Here is an 18258-nt window from a genome sequence, read left to right on the forward strand (position 1 = left end):
TTTGAACACACCACCTTTGGCATATGGGACCGGCGCTTTACCCCTTTGAGCACCAGGCGCCACCCGAAAGTTCTCCACTCTTAAAAGGTGTAATTTAGGCCAGGCGCAGGGGCTCACTCCTGTAATCCCAGCACTCTGGGAGGCCGAGGCAGGTGGATCACTTGAGCTCACCAGTTTGAGACCAGCCAGAGCTAGATCAAGACCCAGTCTCTAAAAACAGCCGGGCATTGTGGCAGGTGCCTGTAGTCCCAGCTGCTCGAGAGGCTGAGGCAAGAGGATCTCTAGAGCTCAAGAGTTTGAGGTTGCTGTGAGCTATAACACCACAGCACTCTACCCAGAGTGACTGAGTGAAACTCTGTCTCAAAAAAAAAAAACAAGAAAAGGTATAACTTATAAACACTCTATTACATTCTTATTATGCCAAAAAAGCTAATCATTTAAGAATACACTATATGCCTGGTCCTAGCTCATAACAGGCAAAAATGCTTCAAGAGTAAATAAACCCGGACTAATCAGATTTTGGCTATCTTTTGCAAAGTGTGATGCATAAAAAATCTGGTCTTGCCAGGAACTTTGTGTTGATTTCTGATTAACTGATTAGAGAAGGCAGCAGCAAAGCCAAAATAAAATAACCACTCACGTGGAGATGACAGTGAGAAGGTGTCTTCAAATCTGTAATTGCCCTTGGATCTATCTAATTTAGCTTTAAGTCATGAGGCATAATTGAGACAAATGGTCATGCTGAGTGGGTGTCTGATATGACAAGAAGCCGGCTGTGATTATCTTGTCGCACTATTTCTATGCAGGGAATTTTTCTGCCAACACTTTTCCTTTGATGCCTATTAAATTTTATAGGATTTTCCCCACCATTAGCTGTAATGGCATTTGCATGTTAAATGCTCACAACAAATGAAAGCCATGATTTCATCGTTTCATCGTGAAAACCATGGTTACTGCTATTCTGAATGGAGAACAAATCTAAAAAGAATCAGGTAATTCCTCCCGCTTGTATGATACCTATATAAGATCTGTGGGAAACGCTATTTGCTTTGCAACTCTTTTCTTATTTTAGAGACAAAATAGATTCTGCACATGTTAAAAGACTCCTCAAGTGTTATTTTGTGAAGGAATTTGTTTACAATTTAGTATACTTCTCCCTCAAGTACATTTAACGAAGGAGCTCCCATTTCATCATGGGACAAAAGGGGAAAACCTTGATGGTTTCCTTTTTTTTTAATGAAAAGAAAATATGACAGAACTCTATGACTTGTGTCTAAACAATCTACACACTGCCAAATTATGGAAACAACACGAAAGGCATATACTAAGAATTTCTTGGCCCATTTTCTTCTCTGAGAAAATTTAGCAACTAGTTCTGAAAATTCAGGCATTTGTTGTTCTGGAATGTTACTCTGGTTTATTACTTATAAGTACATCGTTATTCGGGGTCATCTAGACCTAGCAAACCATATATTTATGGATCTATTTAACTTAAAATATACAGCTGCTTAATCATCCTAGATTGATTTATTTTGAGACAGAGTCTCACGCTGTTGCCCTTGGCAAAGTGCTGTGGCATCATAGTTCACAATCACCTCAATCTCTTGGGCTCAGGCAATCCTCCTACTTCAACCTCCCCCATAGCTAGGACTACTGGTGCCCTCCACAACACCCAGGCTATTTTTTTTAGAGACGGGGGTCTCACTCTGACTCAGGCTATTCTTGAACTCCTGAGCTCAGGCACTCCACCTGCCTCAGCCTCTCAGAGTGCTGGGATGCCAGGTTGAGCCACCACACACGGCCCATTCTAGATCTTTTAGATTTCACTCAGCGTGCTCACTATTTCTCTACCATTCATGGCTTTTTTTTTTTTTTTTTTTGTAGAGACAGAGTTTCACTGTACCACCCTCAGGTAGACTGCCATGACGTCACACGGCTCACAGCAACCTCCAACTCCTGGGCTTACACAATTCTCTTGCCTCAGCCTCCAGAGCAGCTGGGACTACAGGCGCCCGCCACAACGCCCAGCTATTTTTTTGTTGCGGTTTGGCCGGGGCTGGGTTTGAACCTGCCACCCTCGGTATATGGGGCCAGCACCCTACTCACTGAACCACAGGTGCCGCCCCCTTTTCAAGGCACCGTCCCCTTCACCGAGAATAGTATTTAAATTTTGTGACCCTCACATTCTATGCACCAAACTCTTTTCTCAAAATTTAGTTGTTCTGAGAATTCTTTAGAAGTGAAAGATCCCCAATAGTGGGAATAACCAATATTTACACCCCCGAATTTTCATTTTAATTTGACTTGTACCTGATGTTTTACCTCTTTCTCATATTCTTCCTGAATATATTTAGTCCAAAGATTTCTAACCTATAATGTACCCCATATGAAAATATGAATTGTTTTAAAATTATATGTAATTTCTTATTTTAGAAAAAAATCTTTAAAATTCGCTCAAGTAATCATTTTTAATTTCCTAAGTGTTATTGTGTCATCTTTTCCTTATCTTCTCCTTTTTCTTGCTCCCTCCCCTTTCCAACATGCAGTTTTCTCACTACCAAAAGCAGAATCAGAGGACAGCAATTGAGTTTGGTGAGGGAAGCAGAAGAAGATGAAATTCACGCACTCATTCAGCAGGTTTTTCATTTGTTCATTTAATCACCTGATTTTATTTTCTATGTCAAGGAGCAGTGGAAATTTGTGGTATATCACTACTGTTTGCCCACAGTTGCCCAAACTTAAAGAAAGTGTACAACCTCCCTTGGATCTGGCCTGGTTTGGAGGCCATGAGGGGAAACAACATAGACACTGCTGTGAATCCTTGATCACAAATCAAGTCCTGCTTCGTGATAAGCATTAACTTTAAGAGGCATTAGTATCCCTCCTCTGACAGCACATAACTACACCACGTTGAATGCCTCGGCAATCTCAAGGAAAATGCAATAGACAGTGACTGTAGGTGCACAGCTAACTAACTGCGCTGCTTCGGGCAAATCACTTAACCTCTCTGTGACACAATTTTCACATCTTGGAAATCAAAAAAATGATCTTTACAGCTCTGCGATTTTATCATCCTGTGAACCAGAGAAATGAGTTAAACATCTGAGTGTGGTAATTCACTTTATTCCAGCATAAAATTCACAGTCCCAACATTTACTGCCCACGGTTTAGTCTTTTTTAATGTCCTTTCTGGGAGTCTTAGCTTCCAAAATTCTCCAGGAAACTTCTCACAATTCAGTTTCTACAAGGTTAATGCAACCTGTACATTTTTGCATCATATAAATACTCAACCTAAATCTCATTTCAAATACTGTGTTAACAATTTTTGAAACAGAACATTGACTTTTTTGCTACTGTGATGGGAAGTTTCCTACCATTCTGGTTGTGTCTCAAAGAATGCTGTGAAAACACTGATACTATTGAAAACAGAAATAGCTTCACTGCTGTCTTCATTTTATCTAATGAGCACAGAGAAAAGGCTCAAATCTGAGACAGAGAAGGGCATATGCTAGGATCAGAAGAGGGTTATTTGCTACAAATCTTAAATCGATGCAGTCTGGTTAGGGACACTAGCGGTAATGTCAAATCTACTTAAGACATTTAAAGATATCACACTCTGTCATACCAGTAGTTAGGTGCCATTGGGGTTCTTTTGGTAGTTTATATACTACACAGAAAGTTACAAGCAGGTATAGAGAGATGGAACTCCATGCTACAGTTAACACCAGCGTTCAATGACAGAATTGCTGCGAGGCCCCGAGAAGATGGCACGGCGACAACGCGGCTTCCAGGCATCAGATCCCAAGGTACTGGTTCATCTTGTCCAAGGCGTCACACACGTGTTGAAGTCACTGCGAAGGTCCTGCACCACATTTTCAATACTTCTGGTGTCTTTCAGAATTTCAATGCTCTGAGTGTAGGGATTGAAGTGCACTGAGAAGGGGCGGGTGATGGACTTTGCAAAGTCCCTGCAGAACAAACAGGAATCAAAAAATAAACCACCAACCCACAGTGATGCAAGAGATAGGTCACAGGAAGAAAGAGAGCCAGAAAAATTAACAGTTATTTTCTCCAGATAGGAGAAAAGCAAATTTACCTCATCTTTTCTTTGGCTTCTTCGAAACTTTCCGAAACAAAGTAGGCCTCCTGGAAGGTGGTGATCAGGCACTCCTGTAAGCAAGTTGTCTTTGGGTCAAAGGCTTTCACACATGCCTTGTCAGAAAGGGCATGCTGCAAAACACACCACAAAACCCATTAAATTCTGTCACGAGACCCCCAGAGTGCCTCAACATCACACTTCTGCTACACATTCAATAACTCAGTAATCCTACAGGGCTGCCCAGTTCCTTGTCCACAGAACTCTCCTGTACTCAGAATAAATTGGGCCTTAGGATTTTGTTTATTTGTTCGTTTAGTTGTGTTAGGTACTAAGGGGGGAAATGAGGAAATGATATATTTTTTTATAGTCCATCAATAACCTATTTTTATTTTTTCTTATCTAGATATTTAATATAATTTTATTTTTATTTTTATTATTTTTATTATTTCTTATCTAGATATTTAATATAATTTTAATTTGCACCCCCCAAGGATATGATATTTTATTTATTATCAGCCAAATTGATACTGAAGGACACAGCCCAGAGCTGTACTCCAGCAGAAGTGGAATTTTAACTCTGAGCTATGAATAGAAGCAGGAACCACATAAATATGCTCCTCCATCTATTGCTATAAGCAACATGCTAAAATTTCACGTAACTGGCAGAAGTAATAATTACCTGCTCAGAGAGGTGATTGGGGCTCTGACTACACTATTTGTAGGCTTATTGCAAGACGTTTGGAGGCCAGATGCTGTGTACCAACAGAGGCTGGAGTGGGCCTGGATATTTGAGGGTACTCGCAAAGCACTCATTTACGCTCCACTAAGTACAGCAGAGCAGTACACAGCAGATAAACATTGCCAGTCGGGGGGAAAGAGCTAATATTAATAGTTATAGTTATACCCATTAGAGAAACAGGCAAGCTGGGGTAATTACTCTCTGAGCCGTCATTAGCTCAGTTCCGCTCCCTACGTGACTGGCACTAAGAACAGCAGGAAACGAGGAATGACTGTTCTCCAGATAAATTCAGTAATGTTAAAAGTCACTAGTCATTTCTTGTGACATGCCACCTGCCCTTTTATAGACCTGAGATTGATGATTCTAAAATGTAATGGAAATGGAAATCTCTGAGGAGCTTGTGACAAGGCAGATCAGGTCTCAATTTCCTTTGGTAGGTCTTAATGGAACCAAGAAATTCTTATTTTTTAAAGGCATCGAAGATCGTGATCATGGGCTACATTTTGGAACTATTCCTCTTGATTCAGTCTTATCTTTAATGTAAGGAGTTAAGAAGTTGGGAGAGAGGGGAAAGGGGTGGCAGAAATTACCTGGAACTGAGAGTTAGAAAGCTGGGCCTCTGGTCTGGGCGTTGCTGCTGTCTAACTAGGTAACTTGGCAAATCATTTGGTTTCTGATTGCCTCCATTTCCTCAACTGCAAATGAGAGATTTGGGTTGGATGATTCAGAAGACATTATTCCAGCCTATGGATTCCTCTCCCAGCACTTTTCTGCCCTCTCAATCTCTAACAGCTAAGGTTTCCTGGAGAAATTTTGAAAACCTTTTCCTGTTCAATACTCTTGGTTTACTCCTCCAACAAATGTAAAATGTATGGAATGATTTACAGCCCTCCAAGAAGTCATCTGTGGCTCCCTAAGTTTGAAAACACAACGGTGAACCAAAAGACTGACACCTCAGAGAAAGGGCAGTGCGATTGGCTTTCTTGCAGAGTTCCTCTGTCCAGATCAATGCCTACATGAATCACAGAATGCAGAGGGCTGCTCAGAGCGAACTCATTCTCTTGGCACACAGAGCAACTCCATTATAAGCAGAAGGTTACTGCACCTGCAAAGGCATTTATGCTGAATTCAAGGCAGTGCAATGAACATCACGGGACTGTGGTTGCCTATGACCAAGAACTCTGTCCATATTTTAAAAACAAATTCACAAAACAGAAAGTCATTTTAGGAGAGCTGTTGCTTTTCTGCAAAGAATTGGCTTGCCATTGCTGGTGTGGTTTTGGGAGAGGAGCTGCCTTCTCTGCAGCCCGGCCCTCTGCTTGGCTGAACAGCCGCATTGTGGCTTGTCTTTCCACCCATCAGTACATGGAAGGCGCAGCGGCTGGTTAGGGCGCTCAGTCTTTCTTCTCTCTCATCTCTGCTTTCAGAGGCATGGGTACAGTGGCAGCAGAACACTTAAGCCATGGCTCCCTTGGGACATCTTAAAACACAGACTTTTCACTGAGTCAAGCTAAGACAAGCACATTTTAGAAGGAAGTGAAACTCATCTGCTTGGGGCTTCAGTGCTTCTACGGGACATCCTGAGCCTCCGTAGTCACCACGTGAAAAGAGGCCTCCAGCTGTGTGTAGGCAGCAACAGAAACTGAAATCCGTGTGAGTTAGAGAAACTCATCATCTGCCAATTCCACTGGTAGTCAGACATTCAGTCATTTTGACAGGTAGAGGGAATGAAAGTAGATCAAGAAAGGGCCAGAGGGCAGGGCGCTCTGCCCCAGGCTTCAGGAAAAATCAGTGGAGTCACAGAACAAAATTTGAGGCAAAGACCATTAGGCAATGAAGATCACAGCTGCCCAAAGCAGTGTTTAAAGGAAAAACTAGAGGTTAATTATCTTAAGCTCTCAAAAACACAAACTGTCCCGGGCTGGGCCTATGGCTCAAGGAGTAGGGTGCTGGCCCCATATACCAGAGGTGGTGGGTTCAAAACCTGCCCAGTCTTTTTTTTTTTTTTTGCAGAAAAAAAAAAACAAAGCCCACATCTGTCCTCAGGAGCCTGTGGTGTGTGTCACATGCTGGTTACCTGCTGGGGACCACTCCTCCAATGAAATATGGAACCAGTGTTGCTCCTTGGCTGTCAGTGAATCTGGGGGTAATAATCATACTCACAGATCAGCAGTGGAACGACCAGAGCCTGGAATTGAAGGAGCAGCCAGTACAGGAGACCATCAGATGAGGTGGTAATCACACCTGTCAACAGTCTCATTTACCTGACAGGGCCTTTCGGATGACTGCCCAGAGCTTCTATGCATCCCAGGAGGCTTTCTGTCCCTGAATGCTATAGTGTGGCCCAAGGAGCATAAAATAGCAGCACGCCTCCCTCGACTCTGAAGCCCACTGCCCAGAGGAAAAGCCCTACGGCATTGGCTTCTCAAGTCCAGTCCTTGTCCTTCCGTAAGCTGCCTCAGTTCCTGGGAGCAGCTGGCTATTGTGCCCCATCCCTGTGTCCAGAGTGAATTCTCTGTAAACACTGAGCCAGACTTTTTGATGTCCCCAGGAAAATCTGTGGTGATTCCTTCCTGAAGTGTTAACACTTGTATATCCTCAAGTCTGCAAAAATTAATCCAACTTCCTGCGGAGAGAAGCTTTATAAGGATGGCAGAGTCTGGCTGACAGTCACTTTAAAAGTGCAGGAGCACATGAGAGCCACCTTCTCTCATCTGGACACTCTCAAAAAGGGCTATTTTGGGTTTATCCACAGCGCTAACAACAAGGCACAGGACCAAGACCAGCAGCCCTGAGTTCTAAGTGCAGCTGTGCCTGCGTCCGGACAGGACACCAAGTGAGTGGAGCTGCCCATGGCGGCTGCAGTGTCCTCTTTGATGGACTGTAAAGGCTGACCTACATAAATTCTAAAGCTCTTCTTGCAATATAATTTTAACAGAGTCTGCAAATATACAGCACTCAAACCAACATTACCTCTCTACACTCCAGCCATTATAAACTGGCCATAGCAGGTTGCCCCAGGCCTGGGGATGGCCTTATCCACATGGGTCCCTACTATCAATTAACTGGCTTTAGTGTACAAGTTTAGACTTATTTTCCACTTTAGCTTCTTTTTTCTTTCCTGGTTTCCTTTTTTTTTTTTTTTTGACACAGTCTTACTCGGTTACCCTGGATAGAGTGCTGTGGCATCCATAGCTCATAGCAACCTCAATCTCGGGGGCTCAGGCAATCCCCTTGACTCAGCCTCCAAAGCAGCCAGGACTACAAGTGCCTACCACAAGGCCTAGATAGTTTTTCTATTTTTAGTAGAGACGGGATATCTCTCTTGCTCAGGCTGGTCTCAAACACCTGAGCTCAAGTGATCCATCTGCTTCTGCATCCCAGAGTGCTGGGATGAACCACCACACCAGCCTCCATTATGGCTTTTCGAATATAAAAATCTCTTTTCAACATCAAGAATTTCCAGGACCCCTTATATACTGTTGGTGGGACTGCCAAGTATGACCTCTGTGGAAAATCGTATGCAGACACCTCAAATAACTTAAAGTAGACCTACCATTGGATCCAGCATCTCACTGCTAGTTATAGATCCAAAGAAAAAAAGGTCATTTTTATTTAAAGGACACCTGCACACAAATGTTTACAGCAGTATAATTTATAATCCCAAAGATGTGATTATAATAATCACAATCACAACCTAAATGCCCACCAATATATGAATGGATTAATAAAATACAGTACATGCATACTATGGGTACTACTCAGCCGTAACAAAAAAGTGAAAAAATGGTGATCTGGTATCTTTTTGGACAAATCTGGAGGGAATTAGAATCCATTCTTCTAAGTTAAACATCACAAGAATGGTTTGTGAAGCGAGTGTATGATGCCCCATGATCATATCAATGTATACAGGTATGATTTAATAAAAAAAAAAAGTTTAAAAAAAAAAAAAGAATGGAGAAAGAAATACCAAATTGAAAGTAATGGATCAACACTTAAGTATGCATGTGGACATAAAATCTCAATGAAAATCCAGCCAGGATTACAGGATTGAATGGCAGATCTATTTTTAGATCTCTGAGTGTTCTCCATATATTTTTCCAAAAGGAATGTATTAATTAGCATTCCCACAAGCAGTGCAGAAGTGTTCCCTTTTCTCCGCATCCACGCCAACATCTCTGATCTTGAGATTTTGTGATATAGGCTAGTCTCAGTGAAGTTAGATGATATCTCAAAGTAGTTTTGATTTGCATTTCTCTGATGATTAAAGATGATGAGCATTTTTTCATATGTCTGAAGGCCGTGCGCCTGTCTTCTTCAGAGAAGTTTCTCTTCAAATCCCTAGCCCAGCCTGCGATGGGATCCCTTGTTTTTTTCTTGCTGATGTGTTTGAGTTCTCTGTGGATTCTGGTTATTAAACCTTTGTCAGAGATATACCCTGCAAATATCTTTTCCCATTCTGAGGGCTGTTTGTTTGCTTTACTTACAGTGTTCTTAGCTGTGCAGAAGCTTTTTAGTTTGATCAAGTCCCAGTAGACCAAAAATCACAACATAACAAAGATATTTATACCAGAATGTTTATTGCAGCCCAATTCATAATTGCTAAGTCATGGAAAAAGCCCAAGTGCCCATCGATCCACGAATGGATTAATAAATTGTGGTATATGTACACCATGGAATACTATGCAGCCTTAAAGAAAGATGGAGACTTTACCTCTTTTATGTTTACATGGATGGAGCTGGAACATATCCTTCTTAGTAAAGTATCTCAAGAATGGAAGAAAAAGTACCCAATGTACTCAGCCCTACTATGAAACTAATTTGGGGCTCTCACATGAAGCTATAACCCAATTACAACCTAACAATAGGGGGAAGTGGGAAAGGGAAGGGGGGTGGGTAGAGGGAGGGGGATCGGTGGTATCACAACTGTGGTGCATCTTACAGGGGTATTTGCGAAACTTGGTAAATGTAGAATGTAAATGTTTTGGCACAGTAACTGAGATAACGCCGGAAAGGCTATGTTAACCATTGTGATAAAAATGTGTCAAATGGTCTATGAAGCGAGTGTATGATGCCCCATGATCATATCAATGTATACAGTTATGATTTAATAAAAAAAAAAAAAAGAAAGAAAATCCAGCCGGGGAGGGTAAGTTCACACCTCTTGGGTACAGTGCCCACTATGTGGGTGAAGGGCACACTTACATGTATAACTTTGACTCAATCTGTACAAAAACAAAGTATGTAAACAAAACAAGTATACCCTCTAACATTCTGAAAAGTTTTTTTTTAATTTTTAATTAAAAACATGAATTTTCCAGAACCCAATTGTTAGTATATAATATTATAAAGTAATTAAGACTATAGGTCATTAAGATAAAGAATTAACATTCAAATTTGGCTCTATCTCTATCCAACTACATGACCTGGGCAAGCTACTTCACCTCTGGAAGCATATTCCAGTATTCATCTGGAAAACAGGAATATTAATAGTATCTATATCCTGGGGTCATGGCCAGAATTAAATGAGACACTGCAGGCAAAGTGCCTGACAGAGGATGTGCTCAGTCTATCAGTCACCTTTGTAAATAAGCTCAGGCCAGAGGGGACAGTTTGTGCACATATCCATTTAGCCACACCTTGGCCATTGGTGGCACCCCTCTCTCTCTCAGGGGTCTGGAACCACAAAGAAAGAAACGTGGCCCTCGTTATGAGGCTTCCTGGTCCTGGACTCCAACAGTGCCTGCCCAAGGTTCATCAGTTTAAATTCTTCCTTCCTGCCAGACACCTGCTTTTGCAGTGACACAGAGTTATTATCTCAACTATTCTAAACGTAAACCCTGTGATCCTCACTGTCTATATTAGGACTGGTTAAAGTTGGGAAAAAACTCAAGTGTGAAGTCAAGTTTATGAGTAGTTTGGGCCCTAGAGTCTGAATAAAAAATTGTAAACTCTCCTGCACTCACACCACTATCACTTTTCCCACATCACAACAACAATAAATATTTACATTTACACGTGAATAGGCACATTACGTGGGTATGTATGTAAAGTTTCTGGAGCCACCCTCAAATGCTTAGCCTGCAACCAAGCACAACATGACATCGACATTCCTATTGCCAAATTGGGCATTGATGCATTATTCATTTTTTTTAACTAGAGATGTTGAAGGTTTCAGCGGTTTGAATAAACTACAGGGGCAAGGGAATGACCTCTGTCTTCAAATCCTTTTGTGAAAAGCCATAGACATGGTTTCCAGCTCCCACTGTCCAGTGTTTGTTCCGTCATTACTAATCGCACTAGATTCATGAGAAGAAAGGGGAGGAGGAAGGGCAGCGGGAGCCATCTGTACCGGTGAAGGTAGGAGAGCTTGCAGCACTGAGTCCTAACTCTAGTCACACCACTGACCAACCAGATGACCTCAGAGAACCTGCAAGCTCCTCGAGCCTCTTCACATCCTGGCAGAAATTCTGAGCACCTCCCAGAGTTGTTGCAGCGGTAGTAAATACCAATGCTTGTAATAAATATAAACCTGTGTTCAGGAATGCTGATTAATAGCTACATGGAGGCAATACAATAAATTCACTATGCAGAGATACCCTAAAAAGAAAGCCAAAATAATCATAGTAATTTGTTAAACCATCAGCTTTATCAAAGCTTAAAAAGCAAAACACATGTATTTATTTAATACTCCATGAGGTAGGTGCTAAAGCTAAATTATTTACCAAAAAAATCTGATCTCTGGTCTGAAGTTAATAAAGACCTATCATGGGTATCCAACCTTTTTTCTTTTCTGCCATATTGGAAGAATGAAGACTTGTCTTGAGCCTCACTGGAAATGCACAGACACTAAGAAAGGTTGATTAGCAAATAAAAAGGTCCGTGGATACTTTCTGTGATATCCAACACCATAGATAAGAAGGTTGGATGCCCTTGAAGACAGGACTTTTGCCCATGGGGAAAAAAATAGAAAAATAGAACCCTTTAAAGATGGGTTAACTTTTTGAGATAACACTCAGCCAATTCACTAATTAGCAATCATTTCCTTGCCACCTGACATGAACAAACTTCACTGTCCCTTCTTTAAGAGAGTTCAAGAAAGATATATATCAATCCTTTTCTTAAAACTTCCTTATTAGACTCTAAGTTCCTTGATATCTTGGACCACTGATTTTGTATTTGTTGAATATAATGAATGAATAAGTGCCGCACCCCCGGCATCTAGCCAGGGTAAAATGCGTGAGTAGGTGGTATGTGCTCCCCGGAGCGAAACCCCCAGCCCCCCTGGTTTGCGACAGCAGCGCATAAGTTGCCTAGCATGCCTTTGTTTGAACGTAATGACTCACGAGGTGCGGCATAAAAGCCTAAAAAACCTTTGCTCTGAAACCTGTCTGTTCAGTTGGATGCCTGATTATTGCCTGATTGTCTTGAGAAACTAAGAATAAACACAGTGACTTACTGATCCACAATTAAACACAGCAAGTATAGCTGTGCTGAACTCAGTGGCTCCAAGAGAGCCTGCACAACAGCACGTCCCTACCATAAATGTCAGTGACTTGAGACAATGCAGGCACGGCAAACAAGATGTTCCAACACTATCACCTCCTACAGTAAAACTTTACTTAGAAAAACATCTAACTTCACTAATTAGTAAAACTTTACTTAGAAAAACATCTTACTTCACTAATTTTCATATGTAACACAAATCAATAAAGTAGTTTAATGTTTAACAAACAATTAACTATGAATCAAAATATAGTTACTAATTAAAGTAAAAATATATAGAAGTAGTCAAGCATTATACATAAAAGAATATGTTCAGCTGTTCTTAAAAGAGATCATAAGAAACTGAGACCAATTATAGAACTAAGAGAAGTCACAAATCTTGACATTCCTAGATAAGGGGAAGCAACCAGGTGTTACTAATGAAACCACTTCCCTAGAACAAAAACCTTGAAAAAATAAACCACCTCCCTCCAAAAAGAAAAACCTTGAAAACATATAGTGCATGATAAACCACATATGGAGACACAAAGATAATTGGAGACACAAAGATAATTTACAAACATAAGCAAAGTAATGATTACATTGTTTTAACCCTGGAAAGAAAATGTATAAATACCAGACTTAAAAATCAATAAAGTGCAGCTGCTTTGTGTAGCAGTCTGTCAATTCATCCTGCGTCGACCTTTCAATCAACCTGTGCCGTTCGCCCTGAGCACCCTCAGACTGAGGCCCATCGACTAGCGGTCCGCGACAAATAAGTAGCAAATAATAAATGAAAAAACAATAGGCATAGAGTTAGATAAAGGCTAGGATAGAAAGAAAGTGTGTGACAGGACAGATGCAAGTTGGACTGTGGGTAAATGGCCATCAAGTATCCTTTTATCAACATTTTTTAAAAGTCGGTGTTCCAGATGACCTAACGCATTATTCATTGCTCCCCACAGTGATGGGAGATGGGGAAAAGCCCCACTCAGACACAGAGTCACCATTACTCCAGTGAAGAAAAGTTTTCAAATTTATGTTAGCTTTCACATGCTTTTCCATGTTTGTTTTGTCTTCAAAGAAAAAAAAAATTAGGATATGTTCTGCTTAACAGGAAAAGGTAACCCCTGTAATCCCAGCACTCCCAGCACCGAGAGTTCAAGACCAGCCTGAGCAAGAGTGAGACCCGGTCTCTATTAAAAATAGAAAAACTAGCTGGGAATTGTGGCGGGTGCCTGTAGTCCCAGCTACTTAGGAGGCTGAGGCAAGAGGATTCCTTGATTCCAAGAGTTTGATGTTGTTGTGAGCTAGGCTGCTGCCATGGCACTCTAGACTGGGCAACCATGAGACTGTATCTAAAAGAAGAAGAAGGAGAAGGAGAAGGAGAAGGAGAAGGAGAAGAAGAAGAAGAAGAGAATTGTGGATACTTAGGAAAAAATCTATACCAAAGCCTCCAGCAACTCAGCTGGGGCTTATGTTTAGGGTGCAGTTGGAATAGCACAAAATATTTTACTGCAAAAGGTAACTGCATTCAAAACTGTGAGCATGTTTACACAGGAATTATGACAATGCTTTTGGTAAAGTTACTCCTATATTGGTCTAGGACCAGCATCCATTAATTCAGCAGGGCCTCAAGGTACCAGGCACCTTCACAAGCCAGGCAGGGAAATGGTAGGGGGAGGGGCTCTAAGGAAGGCATCTCATGTCACGTCCTCTTTGTGAGCAATCAGAAGGTATTTCTCATAGGAAGAATTCCTGAATTGTAAAAATGGTCCAACATAGCAATCATAGAGATGTTGGGGTGTTGAAATTTGAGAGTGAGAGAATGCTAATGACCAGAGGTGATGGGCCAGAACCGGAAGGTGCATGGCGGACACTGCCCTTCAGGGTACAGATTTCTGGCTGATTTCCATTTCCAGACAATTCTGTCCACACCAATAAGAACAGAAAAAACAGATTCGCCCCAGTGCTGTCTACACACGCCTCATTAACCAGACCAGAAGACCCCATCAAAAGTCGGGGCTATGAGAGAGATTTGTTTTTGTTACTGATGTAATTCATAAACTGTCTGAGGAGAATGTAAATAGATGGAGCTCAAGAGCCACATCGTTTTCTGCCTCTCTTTTCAGGGAAATTGAGAAGCATTTTGTAGAGGACCTGGTCTTAGGGGAAATGACATTAAGCTATTGTGGTGACCAAAGCCCCACTGCACTCACAATAACCCCTCAGTGGTTTTTTTGTTGAGAATTTAGCAAATAAAAAAAAAAATTGACCACATTACGTCAGGTTTTTATTAGTTTGAACATTACTGTCTATTCCAGCCATGCTAAGCCTTAGACCAGTGATTTTCAACCTTTTTTTATCTCAGGGCACACTTGAACCTGTAGGTAAACTTCTGTAGCACACTTAAATTATGTTGATCAAAAAAAAAAAAGAGTAAAAAAAAGAACATATGTACTGTGCTTTGAACTTCTTTTGAAAATAATTTAATTAATGATATTTAAAAACTTTCATGGAACACCTAAGAGCCTCTCATGGCACACTGATTGAAAGTCACTGCCTTAGACAGTTCCCTGAACAGGCTGGACTTTCACAGGAGTCCTCGTGCTACACACGCTGCTGGCCACTGACTGGCCTGCGCACCCCGCCCTTTTCCTACTCGGCCTCTCCCCTCCGAGAGTCAGCTTGGGCAATAGGGCCCTGTCATGAGGGTTTGTCGGGCATGGTCTCAGGAGCGCCAGGCAGGCATACTGGTCACCCCTTACACGACGTGCTATCTGTATGGTTGTCCATCTCTTGCTGTAGAATGCACTGCGAACTCTTTGATAGCAGGGACCCCAGACAGCAAAGCCCTTTGTGTAAGCACTCGGATCCTGGAGCCTGGCCTGCCTGGATTGGCCCCAGCTCCATCGCTTACCAGCTACGTGATCTTACACAATTTCCTTACTGTCTTTGTGTCTCATTTGCAATAATATCACTTGTCACATGGAGTTGTTATGAGGATGAAGCAGGAACACCAGAAATACTGAGGTCTATTTAAACGCGCTACTTTGGGTGGCTGATGCTATTTTCTTCTTATGCTTTATCATTATCACTTGTCTCTTTAACCCCAGGGCCTTGCACGGTCCATAGCACCTTGTAGGCGCCCCATCAAATGTTTGAGGAATGAATGAATGAATGGAGTCATAAAATTAGCAGACTCAATAAAACTATAGTGAAATTGCATCTTTCAATATAATAAACAACCAAAAATCTCCAATCACATTGGAGATATATTCCCAATTATATTATTGCACATAGAAGGGTAATCAATGCTCAAAATAAAAACTCTGGTATAATCCACAATCCTGATCTTAGTGTGAATAACCAAAGAAAGATTAAATTACTTTTAGTAACCTTTCCAGATTATACATCATATCACATTCTAAATTCACCAAAACTTGCTTTTACCTGGCGGTATAAATAGCAATTCTTAAATAACCAGAATACTTAAAGTGTCAGAATGTTCCAGGTCTCAAAACTCCTGAATAAATGATTGTTTTACTGCATTTTAAGGCAAAAAAAAAAAAAAAAAAAAAAAGAATAGAATTTCCTAGGCATGATTTCATGCATTAGATTCCTCTCTGACAATAGATTTATTTTGTTTGTTTCTTTATACTATATGCCTACAAGTGTTTTAATATGCATTAATTTTGAAGAAGCTGAAGTAACCTCAAACTCCTCTTGAAGAAGTACATGTTGGGGCGGAAAAAGGGAGCCTGGGAGGTGACAGAGTCAGAGCAGCCAAACCGCACTCAGGAGTGAACTTCAGTCAGTCAGACTGTGCCCAGTCCATTGCCACTTTCAGCACTGAGTTCATGCCAACCATTGTCACCAGCATTGAGCATACCTTTGCCATTCCTGTCGACCTGTGCATGCGGCTACTCACCCAGGAGTCACACCACGAACCCAGAAAGGCCTGACCCATTTTCATAAAGTACAAAAAGTTAGGTCAGGACCCACATCTAAGGTACTGAGTCCTCTGCATTACATATTTATGGGGTATCTGTCTGTGAGTAGAAATGCACAGACAAATCAATATTTTCCATGACCTTGAACCAGTTTGCATGGGACGGATGTACCATTCACAGCTTCACACCTGTAATTCCCCAATGGAGGAGAGCAGCCCTGCTCCGTATGCCCGCAGTTGTCCTTCTTGTTTGCAAAGGCCAAACTCGATTGTGAAGAAATAGCACTAAAAAAAAAAAAAAAAAAAAAAAAAAAAGAATGAATGAATGAAAAAAAAGAAAAGAAATCCAGTGAACTAGTCAACAAGCTCTTCAATAAAATAAAATAGCCCCCAAATAAAATGGTTCACTGTTCGTAATTTCCTCAGCATCATCAATTTAAATACATTTAAATCAAGACATTTACTGAAACCTGTTTTCTTGCTTACTATTCCCTCCCAATGTTTAGGGTATCTGGAAAAGTATTAACTACAAAGAGTCCTGTGCCTCCTGGATTCAGAAACCCTCTGGGTCAAATTATATCCCCTGCAATAACTTTAAAAATAAAAAACATAGATTTTGAAATGAATGAATATATCAAAATGATAACACCATAAAAATATTCTATGTATTTACCAAACTGTGTTGTAATGACATAAGTTCATACAAACGTGGAAAAACAAGTTGGAATCCAATAGTCCCAACAAGATTTTTGCACTTGATTTATTCATTCAATAAACATTTGTTTGAGTTCCTACTGGGTCCCAATGCTTGGTAAAGAATTGTAGTAAAGAAATAAGAGAGAGGTCAAGATAGCCAGTATCTGGATATGCCTATCAAATAACTAAAACCACATTTTTTTTTTTTTTTGAGATAGAGTCTCATTCTGTTACCCAGGCTACAGGGCCATGACATCAGCCTAGTTGACAGCAACCTCAAATTCCTGGGCTCAAGCAATCCTCCTGCATTGGCTGCCACAACGCCCAGTTAATTTAATTTTTCTATTTTAACACAGATAGGGTTTTACTCTTGCTCAGGTTGGTCTCAAACTCCTGAACTCAAAGGATCCTCCCACTTCAGCTTTCCAGTGCTAGGATTACAGGTGTGAGCCACCATGCCCAACCTAAAACTATAATTTTAATATAATTTTTAGTGAAATCTTAAAGGTATGTATATGAATGCATAGATTTATATATGTATCTGTGTGTACTTACACACAGAGTTCCTCCTTGATACACAATAATGTTACAACTCTATAAACTCAGCAAGTTGAAAAAAATATCCCAAGTTGAAGGTATATTTAATATACCTAACCCAAACATGATAGCTTAGCTAGCTTACCTTAAACATGCTCAGAACATTGACATTGTAGCCTAGGGCTACACAAAATTACCTAACACAAAGCCAACCTTATAAAAAAGTGTTTGAAAGACCAAAATTAAAAATTCAAAGAATGATTTCTGTTGAATGTACATCACTTTCACACCATCCTGAAGTTGAGAAACCATACACTGATCCTTCATGAAGTTGGAGACCGTGTGTGTGTGTGCAGAGACATATATACACAAATATAAAAAGCCACCTCATTGGCCTGACTATTAGCATCAGCTCCCACCCCCTCCTCCGGAGATTAACATCTACATTTGTTTCTGTTGGGTTTAAGAAATGGTCCTAGACAGAGAAATATCTGCATGACCAAAGAAAAAACTCCTGATGATACTGGGAGAGGCTGAAGTCACGCTATTTTTGCTCTGAGAGAAAAGTGAGAGGCTGACAATAAGCAACAGGAATTGCATCAAATTAACATTGCCCTGCATTAGTGATGATCAAGGGCTGGAGGGTTGAGAAAGAGGAAAATTTCAGCACTCCTGAAAAGGGGCAGAAAATAATCATTATTTCTAGCCCATGGCAGTTTGTTTTATTTTTATTTGAAGGTTACGATGTCC

General features: G+C 40.9%; 1 pseudogene; it reads right to left on the reverse strand.

Annotated features, from left to right (window-relative positions):
- Positions 1 to 3794: 3794 nt before the first annotated feature.
- Positions 3795 to 17662, reverse strand: LOC128574176 (tryptophan 5-hydroxylase 2-like; annotated as a pseudogene).
- Between the last annotated feature and the right edge of the window lie 596 nt (positions 17663 to 18258).

The sequence above is a fragment of the Nycticebus coucang genome, chromosome 21 (assembly GCF_027406575.1).
Source record: "Nycticebus coucang isolate mNycCou1 chromosome 21, mNycCou1.pri, whole genome shotgun sequence".
In the NCBI taxonomy this organism is placed as follows: Eukaryota; Metazoa; Chordata; class Mammalia; order Primates; family Lorisidae; genus Nycticebus; species Nycticebus coucang.